We start from the raw sequence: 11,470 nt of genomic DNA on the forward strand, positions 1-11,470 counted from the left end.
AGCGCACATCTGTAGTTTCAGCTACTTGGAAGGCTGAAGAGGAAGGATCTCTCGAGCCCAGCAGGTTGAGGCTACAGTGGCCGTGAGCATATCACTGCACTCGAGACTGGGCAACAGAATGAGGCTCTAACCAAAAAAAAAAAGGATTCACAGTGCCAAACATTAGCAAGAATTATGGAGCAATGGGAATGTTCATACATTGTTCATGAGAATGTAAATTGGTAATACCATCTTTGGAAGCATATTTTATGACCCAGCCACCAGAGACATGTTTTAAAAGCATTTTTTAGTGATAACTTTAATCTGGAAACAACCCAAATGCAGTAGGACAGATACAAAACTTGAAGTTTATTCAGACAATAGAATATAATGTAACAATGAAAATGAACTACAGCTATAAACCACACTAATAAATTTCACAAACATAATAGTACAAGAAGCCAGGCATTTAAAAAAAAAACTTAATGATTTCATTTAAGTGTTGAAGACAGGAAAAATATCTGATATTAGAAGTCATAAGGAAGAGAAAAGAAATAAAGTCTAGGAGGGAGTACAAGTAGGGTCTTCTGCATCATGGATAATGGTTCTATGTATTGACCTTTTGGTGGTAATATGGGTGGTTTCACTTTGTGATATTTCATTTAGCTGTGCACCTATGGTTTGTGTACCTTTTAATATATACATATTTCAATAAATTTAAAAAAATCAAACCATGTATTGTACAGTTGAAAAAACCAAGACACAGGGAAATGAAGTGTGTTGCCGAGGTCTACAAAACCAGAAACCAAATTCAGGTTTCCTGATTGGCTAACTCCTTGACTTTGGGGGTTAGTTAACCAGGTACCTTTACACATAGATCTTAAAGGGGCCATTTCTTTGGTTCTAAGGTTAACACAGTGTCTATTAGACAAAAATGCAGTTAATAGCAGTGTTTAAACATATATGCCAATCTTTTTACTCAGCAATTCCACCTCATGTGAAATGTATCCCAAATAGAGATAGAGATGGCCTTATCTACACTGTCATGTGCTGTAGATAATGGCATTTTGGTCAATAACCAGCCACATATAAGATAGTGGTCCCACATGTTTACAATAAAGCTGCCCTATACAGGTGTACCACTCAAAAATCTTTTGTATCATATTTTTGCTGTACCTTTTCTATGTTTACACATGTTTAGATATATAGATACTTAACATTGTTATAACTTGTTTACAGTATTCAGTACAGCAACATGTTGTACAGGTTTGTAGCCTAGGAACAACAGGCTATACCTATAGCCTAGGTGTATAGTAAACTGTATCTAAATTTGCATAAGTACACTCTAAGATTTCAAACAATAATGAAATTGCTGATCACAAATTTTGATATAGGGTGTCTATGTTTTGACTCTCTACCTAGAATTCTTTCCTTTTTTTCATTTCTTTTTTTTTTTTTTTTGAGTTGGAGTCTCACTCTGTCGCCCAGACTGGAGTGCAGTGGCCGCCCCTGGCCACCGCAGCCTCGACATGCTGGGCTCTGGCAATCCTTCCGCCTCAGCCTTCCAAGTAGCAGGAATTACAGGCATGCACTACCACGCCCAACTGATTTTTTGATTTATTGTAGAGATGAGGTCTTGCTGCCTAGACGGGTCTCGAACCCGTGGGCTCAGGCAATCCACTCACCTCAGCCTCCCAAAGGCATGGGATTACAGGCTGAGCCACCGAGCCCGGCTTGTTTTTTTCATTTCTTAAATGTTACTCCGTCACCTCTGATTGAAATGACATATTTCTCAGAATGCATCCCTGTTGTTAAGTGATGCATGACTGTATATTTATATTAAAGACTAAATTGACCTAAAATTATTATATAAGCCATAAGGTAATAAATATTATGTAGAAACACGGAGTATTTTTAATAAGTGATCAATAAAAATAGAACAGATTGAAAAATTCTAAGTTCTAAAACACTGACAAAATTATATATCTATCAATCTCTCTGGAAAATGTGAAGAAATGAAAATACTTACATTAAAAAGATAGGATTCTAGAATGTTTTTTTCTTTCAAAAATTTTTGATATCATTTTAAAATAAACTGTATTTTGTATTACTCTTTTTAATACTATTACTGTTATTAAAGGAAGCTTTGTGTGTTAAAGAGACTTCCAACTCAGGAATTTTTGTCTATTCTCACTTCCTCTTTTCCTCTTTCCTTTTTTCCTTGCTTTATCCCCAACTACTTTTCAATAAAGCACCATTGTATCTCCTCATTCTGATTTTGTTCCTTGCACCCCTTATAATGCATTCATTCATTTGTCCATTGACCTTTCAGCACACATTAAGAGTTCGTACCTGCACTTCAGAACTTAACATATTATGTATTTATTTGGGACTAGGGCAGAAACTGTTGTTTGCCTACTAAATAGATATTCTCTCCTTTTTATAAAATAGCAATTTCAATTTTTATCTTGTACATTTGCATCTGAAATAAAACTTGCATGTTACCCTTACAACCAAGGGTGGTCATGTCACTAAATTTTGGCTAATGAGATATAAGAGAAAATGTGTACATTCTGAAAAACCTCTTTGGAAAACTCTGACTGGGCAACCCCTTCGGGTCTCCTCCCACTGTGACTTCTTGCTGACTGGAATGCAGAATTGATGGCTGGTGCTTTAGCGACTGCATACAGCTGTTACAGAGGATGGTGACAAGGTCGAAGGGACCTAGATCCCTGATAATTCATACAGCAAAAACAACAGCCTCAAACTGTCTACCTTTAGACCTCTTTTACATAAGAGGAATACACATTGAGTATTTTTCAGACCTTTTTACTAACAACTGATCATAAATTCTGATATAAGGTATCTGTGCTTTGACTCTTTACCTTAGATTCTTTCCCTTTTTTCTTAAATGTCACCCCATCACCTCTGATTGAATCCTCTAACTCTTCTTCCCCACACGTACTGATATCTAGGAAACACAAGTTTGATGGGGAGAGGGCAGGGATTTAGAAAGAAATGATGCTCACAGTGGTAGAAGTAATGTACACAGTCAGAAAAAAGGGACAAGAGTTTTTTAAAAGAGAGAGAGGTGAATACAAGGGAGAAAGAGTACAGGGGGAAAAAGCATTTGGCAAATTACAATGTTCAAAATAATATATAGTCATCCCAGAGTCTTAAGTGTCCATAACTTGAGTTACCCTTCAAAGTTGTCACATTTGGATGGAAGTTTAAGTTCTCCCTTAGAAACCTAGAGGAAATTCAAGGTCTGTCCACTTATAAGTACCTGGCTAATCATATCAAAATGATAGATCTATTATCAACAGATAGTAATTTCAAGTTCAATAGAAATGATAGCTAATGTACTCAGAGTACTTCAGTCCCTGAACTAAACCAACTTTCATATGTAAACCATGCTAGAGGAAAGACTTTCTATGATTCACCTATCCCAGGGTATACTGTACTCATCACTTGTGGCTTTCTCTGCTTTGAGCCTTGCTACCTGTCTTCTAATCCAGTGAGCTTCTAGGTTATCTTTTGATTTGCATCATACTCTACTTTATTTGGGGAAAGATCTTAGAATTTCCAACCAGGTCCTGCCCATTTTATTTTTCTCTGCACTGGTATAAAATACAGATGCCTGAACAAGGAACACTTCCATTTGGGACTATCCTACCTGGATGTGTAGTGCACAGCAGCAACAGCAACTTACAGAGTACCATCTGTAAAAGAGCTTCCTCTGAATCCCATTACAGCCTGGTGTTTGTCTGGGTCAGTATCACAAGCTCCCTCCTCAGTGAGGGTGACCAATGCCTACTTGAGTTTTTTCCAATATCTCCAGAAAGAGACTGCCCTTCTCTTCCCTAAGGAGCAGTATCTTATTTTTAGAAGGTAAACACAATTGTCACCAAGTTAACTGAAAGCACATAGGCAAAAAGAGCCCAGCAGGATCACTAATATTTAACCCAGGCCCATTTTTGGTGACACATTTATTGTTACACAATCTCTAGGAGGTTTAGCATTCAGAAAGCTAGTTTATTCCAAATGAAGTTATGGTAAGACGTATATAAAATCTGGTTGTCCTAAAAGCAAATGCAGCAAGAACAAATAGACAAATGGGCCTTAATTAAACTAAAAATTTTTGGTACAGCAAAAGAAATAATCCACAAAGTAAACAGAAAACCTACAAATTAGAGAAAATATTTACAAATTATGCCTCAAACAAAGGACTAGTATTCACAATCTACAAGGAACTCAAATAACTCAAAATAGGGAAAAACTCTTTAAAAAGTAGGAAATGTTGAATATCACTAACCATCAGAGAACTGCAAATTAAAACTACAGTGGAAAACCATCTTACACTAGTCAGAATGGCCATTATTAAAAAGTCAAAACACAACAGATGTTGACATGAATGCGGAAAAAAGGGTATGCTTATACATTGTTGGTAGGAATGTAAGTTAGTACAACCTCTATGGAAATTTCTTAAAGAATAGAGATTTCTTAAAGAACTAAAAACAGAACTACCATTTGACTTAGCAATTCCACTATTAGGTATCTATCCAAAGGAAAATAAATCATTATATATATATTTTAATGTGTATTTTTCTGTTTATTGCAGCACTATTCACAGTAACAAAGTCATAGACTTAACCTAAGTGTCTATCAATGGTTGATTGGATAAAGAAAATGTAACACATATACACCATGGAATACTATGCAGGCATTAAAAAAGGAACAAAATTGTGCCCTTTGCAGCAACATGAATGGAGGCCATTGTCCTAAGTGAAATAACTCAGAAACAGAAAATCAAATACCACATGTTCTCACTTATAAGTGGAGGTAAACAATGGGTATACATGGACATAAAGATGAAAACTTCAAAAGGGAGGGATGTGTTTCAGGGGGTGGTGAGGAATGAAAATTACCTATTGGGTACATTGGCCACTATTTGGGTGATGGGTACATGCTAGAAGCCCAACCCATTACACAATATGTCCATGTAACAAATCTGCACATGTACCCCCTAAATCTAAAATAAAATAAAATAAAGCTAAGTCGATCTAAAAAAGTAAAATTAAGTCTGGTTGGGGAAACAACAAAGATAGAATTCAAAGTGTTAAAGAGGAAGAAAGAACAAAAAAGACATGGAAGTTTGAGTGTACACAGGGTGGCTGAGGAAAGTGAGATCAACATAATAGGAGCAGAGGGCTCATGTAGGATAGTAAAGGCAAATTACATCTGAAACACTGGAACCAATTTGTGAGAAAGGCTCCTAAATATGAAGCTAAGGAACAAAATATAGTGGTGTGATGGCATTAAAAAAAAAATCACCTAATCATAGAGGTGGAAGGGACCTAGCAAGATTATATTTCTAATCCCGTAATTCACAGAGAGAAATCTAAAGCCGAGAAGTGTGGGCAAACTGCCTGGGGCTACACAGTAGCTTAGTGGATAACAGAACCTAGTGCGCTTTCCTCACTCTCACTCATATCAACTCCCCTTTAAAGCAACATCTCAGATAAGTTATTAAGGTGTTAATCACAACACATTTCTAAAGCAAAGGGGAAAAAAGTGAGGAAGAAAAGCAACCTTCAACTACTTATTTGGGAAATGCTATGGTACTTTCAACTATGACTTGTGGGTGTGCATTTTTCTCTAAGTTGGATTTAATTGTGAATAGGATAAAATCAGTCATCTTGAAGGTTTTCATTTTTAACTCGCCATTCCTGACACCTGGAAATAGAAAATCTGGCCTAGTTCACTCTGAGAGAAAGAATCTAGTGTGTGGATACTTCCATGTCAGAGGGAATTAAGAAGGTAACAGACATTGAGAATTTTCATGTGGCTTCTGTAAATTCTGCAAGAAACAAATGCTGCTTAACATTTTTACTACAGCAATTAAAGCAATGTGATTTTGACTAGTTGTGTTTTTTTCTCATGTTCAAAAGGCCTGACTTCTGTCTAAAGGATTTCTCACATTTATTACACACATACAGTTTTCCTTTGCTGTGGATTCTCTGATGTTCAGTGAGATATGAGCTCAGACATTGATCACATTCATAGGGTTTCTCCCCAGTGTGAATTCTTTGATGTCTAGTAAGGTTAGAACTTCCACTGAAAACTTTTCCACATTCATCACATTTATAGGGTTTTTCTCCTGTATGAATTCACTGTTAGTGAGATTTGAATGTTCCCTGAAAGTCTTCCCACACTCACTACACTGGTAACATTTTATTAAGTTATGGTATCTCTGATGCTGGGTAAGTCCTGTACTGTTACTAAAGATTGTGCCACAATCGTTGTATTCATAAGGTTCTTACCCAGTGTGATTTCTCTGATGTTTAATAAGGACTGAACCTTGACAAAAACTTTTACCGCACTGATTACAGTGAAAGGTTTCTCACCAATGTGAATTATGGGGTGTTTAAAAAGAATTGTGTTTTGAACCAAGACTTTCCCATACTCTTTACACTGAAAGGGTCTTCCTCCTGTGTGAATTCTCTGATGTCCAATAAGATTGATGCTGTACATGAAGCTTTTCCCACACTGGTCACGTCTATGTTCTTCTCCTTTATTCAAGTTTCCTTGATGCTTTTTTAGGCCTGTCTTTCCATTGATTAAGTTCTCTAAAATGAGTGAGTACCCTGGAAAATGTTCCTGGTCTTTGCAGATTCTATTGAATATTGTCCTCTGTGATTCCACTTCCTTGGATGCTTCCTGCTTTGGAACCAATTTCTCAGTCTCGAGCTTGGTCTCACTTTCTAAAATAGAAAATGAATCATCCAAATGTCACTTTCTTTTTCAAAACTTTTTACTATGAAAAATTTAAACATGTAAAACTAAACAGAAATGCCATCTTTTTGAATTGAGGAAATAGCAAATTCCTTAGGGATTGCTTATTTCCTTTTTAACCATGCTCCCCCAATAATCAATAAGTACCTCTTGATTGAATTAATGAAGGAAAGTGCTAGAAAGGAAAAGTTAAGTACGTATATCTCAGGAATAAGTAATCTATGTAAAACTTAGGTGGAGGCCAGACACAGTGGTCCATGTCTGAAATCATAGCGCTTTGGGAGGCCAAGGTGGAAGGATCACTTGAACCTAGGAGTTCGAGACAAGCCTAGGCAACATGGTAAGACCTTGTCTCTATTAAAAAAAAAAAAAAAAAAAAAGGTAAAGCAGGATTGGAAATAATATTACCACCAAAGCAGAATGCAAATCATCAAAGCATATTGAAAAAGTCAAAGTATATAAAGAATACTTTAAATTGCATTCAAATACCATTACAGCAGAAAAACAAAAGTGTATCTATTCTGTAGTTTGGGGAAAAAAACTCTTTTGTCCTAATCTTCTCCCAAATAAGGCAAAGCTTGTAGATTCAATGTAAACCAACACTTCCTTTATAAACAAAGGTCAGTATTCCTTTATGATCACACTTAAAAAAAATTCAATTCAGTAAAATTTGGCCTGAAGGAGATATATTAAATGCCTCATTAAGCTTGGTCCAAGGAGATTCCACGTGAACTCACAGGAAATACCGGGAAAGGACTGATTTCTTAGCTCTCCTAATCACTTTATTGCTGTTTGCTGGACACAGATTTTTGAAAAGTGTCAGAATATAAAAAGCGGGATGCTTCGTAAATGGAAAGCACATTTGACATGCAGAGAACACAAAAAGGAAAAAAATGTACCTAATCTAGACTAGAGTGACATATAGGGGAAAGTACTGACAAGAAAAAAATAATTTAATATGGAAAAAGGAGAAATGTAGTCAAAGTAAAAGGCTTAAAAAGTAACTTTAGCTGGGTACAGTGGTTCATGCCTTAGTCCCAGCACTTTGAGAAGCAGAGGCGAGAGTACTGCCTGAGCCCTGGGGGTCTGAGACCAGCCTGGGCAACTTGGCAAGACTTCATCTCTACAATAAATTTAAAAATTAGCCAGGCATGATGGTGTGCGCCTGTGGTTTCAGCTACTAGGAAAGCTGAGATGGAAGGATCACCTGAGCCCATTAGGTCAAGGCTTCAGTGGCCATGAGCATGCCACTACACTCTAACCTAGGTGACAGAGTGAGATTCCTACTAAAAAACAAAAAAAGTAACTCTATCACTGATGGGTAGAGAACACAGTGCTAGAGGGAAGAGACAAAAAAGGCGTTTAGGAGGTCACTGTAAAGGAAAAGTAACAGATAAAGTAACAGAATGGTGTGATAATTTAATTCTTTAATGAAAAGGAAGGGGGAATCTATGAAAATAGATTAAAAATCTTTTGTTTAAAAGGCCAAGAATAAAGTCTAGACTTTATAAAGACAGAGGGAGATGGGCCAGGAAGGATTTTAGGAAAAGTCTGGGTTATAGATGCTAATAATTAAGCTATAGAGAATGGCTTTGGTTGGCCAAGCAAGAGTCCCCTATCCTAAGCCACTCCCCAGATAGACTCTTCCTCATCTCTTTCCTATGGAAAATGGGGTTCCAAAGAGTCATGCTTGAGCAGAGTCTCCATGTGTTGGAGCTGATAACTTGGTGACTGCTGTACAACTCCCAGACATACCACCTCCTTCCAGAGTACTTCTAGACCATCTGCTTGAGATGTGCCCTGGAGACAATTAGAAACCATTGGACTTGAGAGAACTAAGCCTAAAATCTCAGGAAATACCTTTCATGGAGACAGAACAGGAAAAAGGAACCCAATGGGCTTAGTAGGAGAGATAAGATAGAAAAGGGAAGTGACAAAACCAGTGAAACCTGATGGGAATGAAAACTCAGTAATGCTGCCCTCGCTACTTTCCAATTGACCTAACCTTTAAATGCTGCACTTTACCACCACAAAAACACACCTCCCCTTCCCACCTGGATCATCAAGTTCTCTCTCCAAATCCTCCAGCAAAGACACAGTCTCATCTCCATTCAATGAATGATGCTCTTGCACCCAAGACTGGAGCTCCTCAAGCAGGATGGACAGGAATTGCTCCAGGGTCTGCTCCTTGGTGTGCTCCTTTGGTCTCAGCCACTTATGGCAAAGTTCCCAGATTTGGCTTAGAGCTTCCCTGAGTCCAGGTACTTCCTGGTAGCAGAACTGTCTAAAGCGTTTGCAGAAGACCTCCTGACTAGACTGGCTGTTCTGTGGAAAGTCAATCTCTTGTACAAGAGGTATCTTCCTCCACCTTTACTACCAGAGTTCCCTCCTGTTCTCCAGCCTGAATGATACAATCTCTAGCCATTTTCATCCAGGAGAGGGGTCTCTGCGGATGGGTTTATGCTACAGGGAGACTCCCTTTCAAAAAACATTTAAAAAAATTATTAAAAGGTGAAAAATTGCCAACAGTTTTAAAAAAAACTACATATATTATAAAGGCTGCCCATACCACTTTAAAAAAAGAACAACAGAAAATGTTTTTGAAGTTTTGCTAACAGTGATGCAGATGACTTGAGAATTTGACATTTTTAGTAAGGGAAATTAATATGATTATTTTAGAAACCAAAAGAGTGACCTTTTTCCTACCAGTGCTTCCTGTGCTCACTCTACTTCAATTAAACCATTTTCTATTTTGGACTTGTCAAATACATTTCCTCTGAGGGCCTTCACACCTACTTGGAATACTCTTACCCAGATATGTGCATGGGACAGTCTCTCATTTCATTAAAGTATGCTGCTCACAACCTATTTTTTTATTTCTATCTTATCATGTATAAAATAGCTCTCCCACTACTATCCACTCTCTTACCCTACTATATTTTTCTTTATAATATTCATCACCAACTGACATTAAAACGTATAACGAAAAAGCAAATGAACAAAATCTGCTTTTTGTTTGTCACTCCCACAATAACATAAGTGCCATAAGAGCAGGGGTTTTCTCTCTTCTATAAACTGCAATATTTCCACTGCCTAGAACAGTGCCTGGTACATAGTAAATCATCAATACTAACAGAAGGTATTCACTGTAAGACTGTCACAAAATTTGTTGAGGAATTTTTTTCCTTTTCACTATGTGATAAATAAATGAGACGATTAGAGAAGCAAGGCAGTGAAATTATTATACAGAACGGATCCACAATCCCTTTTCCACAATTTTGAAATTCCCCAAAAACTCTAAAAACCAAGACTATTTTCATAGTCTTGAAGTGACATAAATATATTTTGTAACAAAACTTGGCTTCAAATGACAGTGAGCTATTTATAGTCTTTGACTATGTGTTTTATTACAGAAACAACTTGACTACATGTTTTATTACAGAAATATTAATAGGTTGAATATGAGGTTTTCCAGGTCCTTGGAGTGTTATGCATTCAATATAGCATATATGCATCGAATTGCTTTTAAAAAGACTTCAAAATCTGTTTTCCAAAACACTTCAGACCCCCAGGATTAGGTAAAAGTTTCCCTGTTTTCATGTGTCAAGGGCCCATCAGATCATTCCTCTTACACTCAGGAGTTTACTTCTCTGAAATTCCCAGAGAAGAGGAGCCTGGCTTCAATCTTCAAGACAGTCAGGGGTAGGGAAGGCGGGGTAGGTGTCTGGCACGAAGCTCCATCCTCTCCATCATGGATGCCTCCAGGAGACCAGCTCAGGGAAACTCGGACTGGAAAGGAGAGGGAGTGTTTATACCCGAGCCAAGGCCAGCCCAGAGGAACCCTAGGCCGCAGCAGCCGTCCCTTGCAGCTGCTGCCACCGGTCACGAGCCCAGGAAGAGTCACTACGCCCCCTCTAGAAGTGTCTGTCTGTCTCTCTCTCTCTCTCTCTCTCTCTCTCTCTCTCTCTCTCTCCTGTCCTCCCCCTCCTCCCCTTCCTCCCACGTCTCCCCCTCCGCCTCTTCCTTCTTCTCTCTCTCTCTGCCTTGCTTTATCTCCACCTCTCCATCCCTCACCAACCAAACCAAATCAGCACCTGCCCATTCCCTCATACTCTGTCAGTTCCCCAGTATGCATTATTCCATATTAATCTCCCTGCTCGTATAACTAAACAGACATACACATTTATAAGCAAATACAGAAAGACAAGATAATGCTTACGAGCTTGGTTTCTGAGCTTGATTTAGAAATCCTGATAGCTGTTCCAGCTACTTGGAAGGCTGAGGCAGAAGGATTGCCCAAGCCCAGCAAGTCGAGGCTGCGTTGTCTGCCAATGTGCCACTGAACTCCAGCCTGGACAAGAGTGAGACTCCAATTCAAAAAAGAAAAAGAAAAAGACATCCTGATAGCTTTGTGCTATGAATCAAGTTATTTAATATCTCTGTGCTTCATTTTCTTTACTGTAAAATAAGAATAATAATTGCACATATGTCAGAGTTATTGTTGAGTATTAAACGATTAACACGCAATGAGCCCCAGAAGTCCCATAGATACCAAATGTTGCCTAAGTATATTGGATTGGGGGGGGCGGGAGAGGGGGCAGGGAGAAGGGGATATTTTATGTTTAATAAAATAAGGTAATATATACAAGATATATACAAGTATGCATATTCTTGCATATTTTCTTTATACTTCTAG

This window comes from Carlito syrichta, unplaced genomic scaffold (genome assembly GCF_000164805.1).
Source record: "Carlito syrichta isolate Samal-C Ts95f unplaced genomic scaffold, Tarsius_syrichta-2.0.1 Scaffold307028, whole genome shotgun sequence".
NCBI classification, from domain to species: Eukaryota; Metazoa; Chordata; class Mammalia; order Primates; family Tarsiidae; genus Carlito; species Carlito syrichta.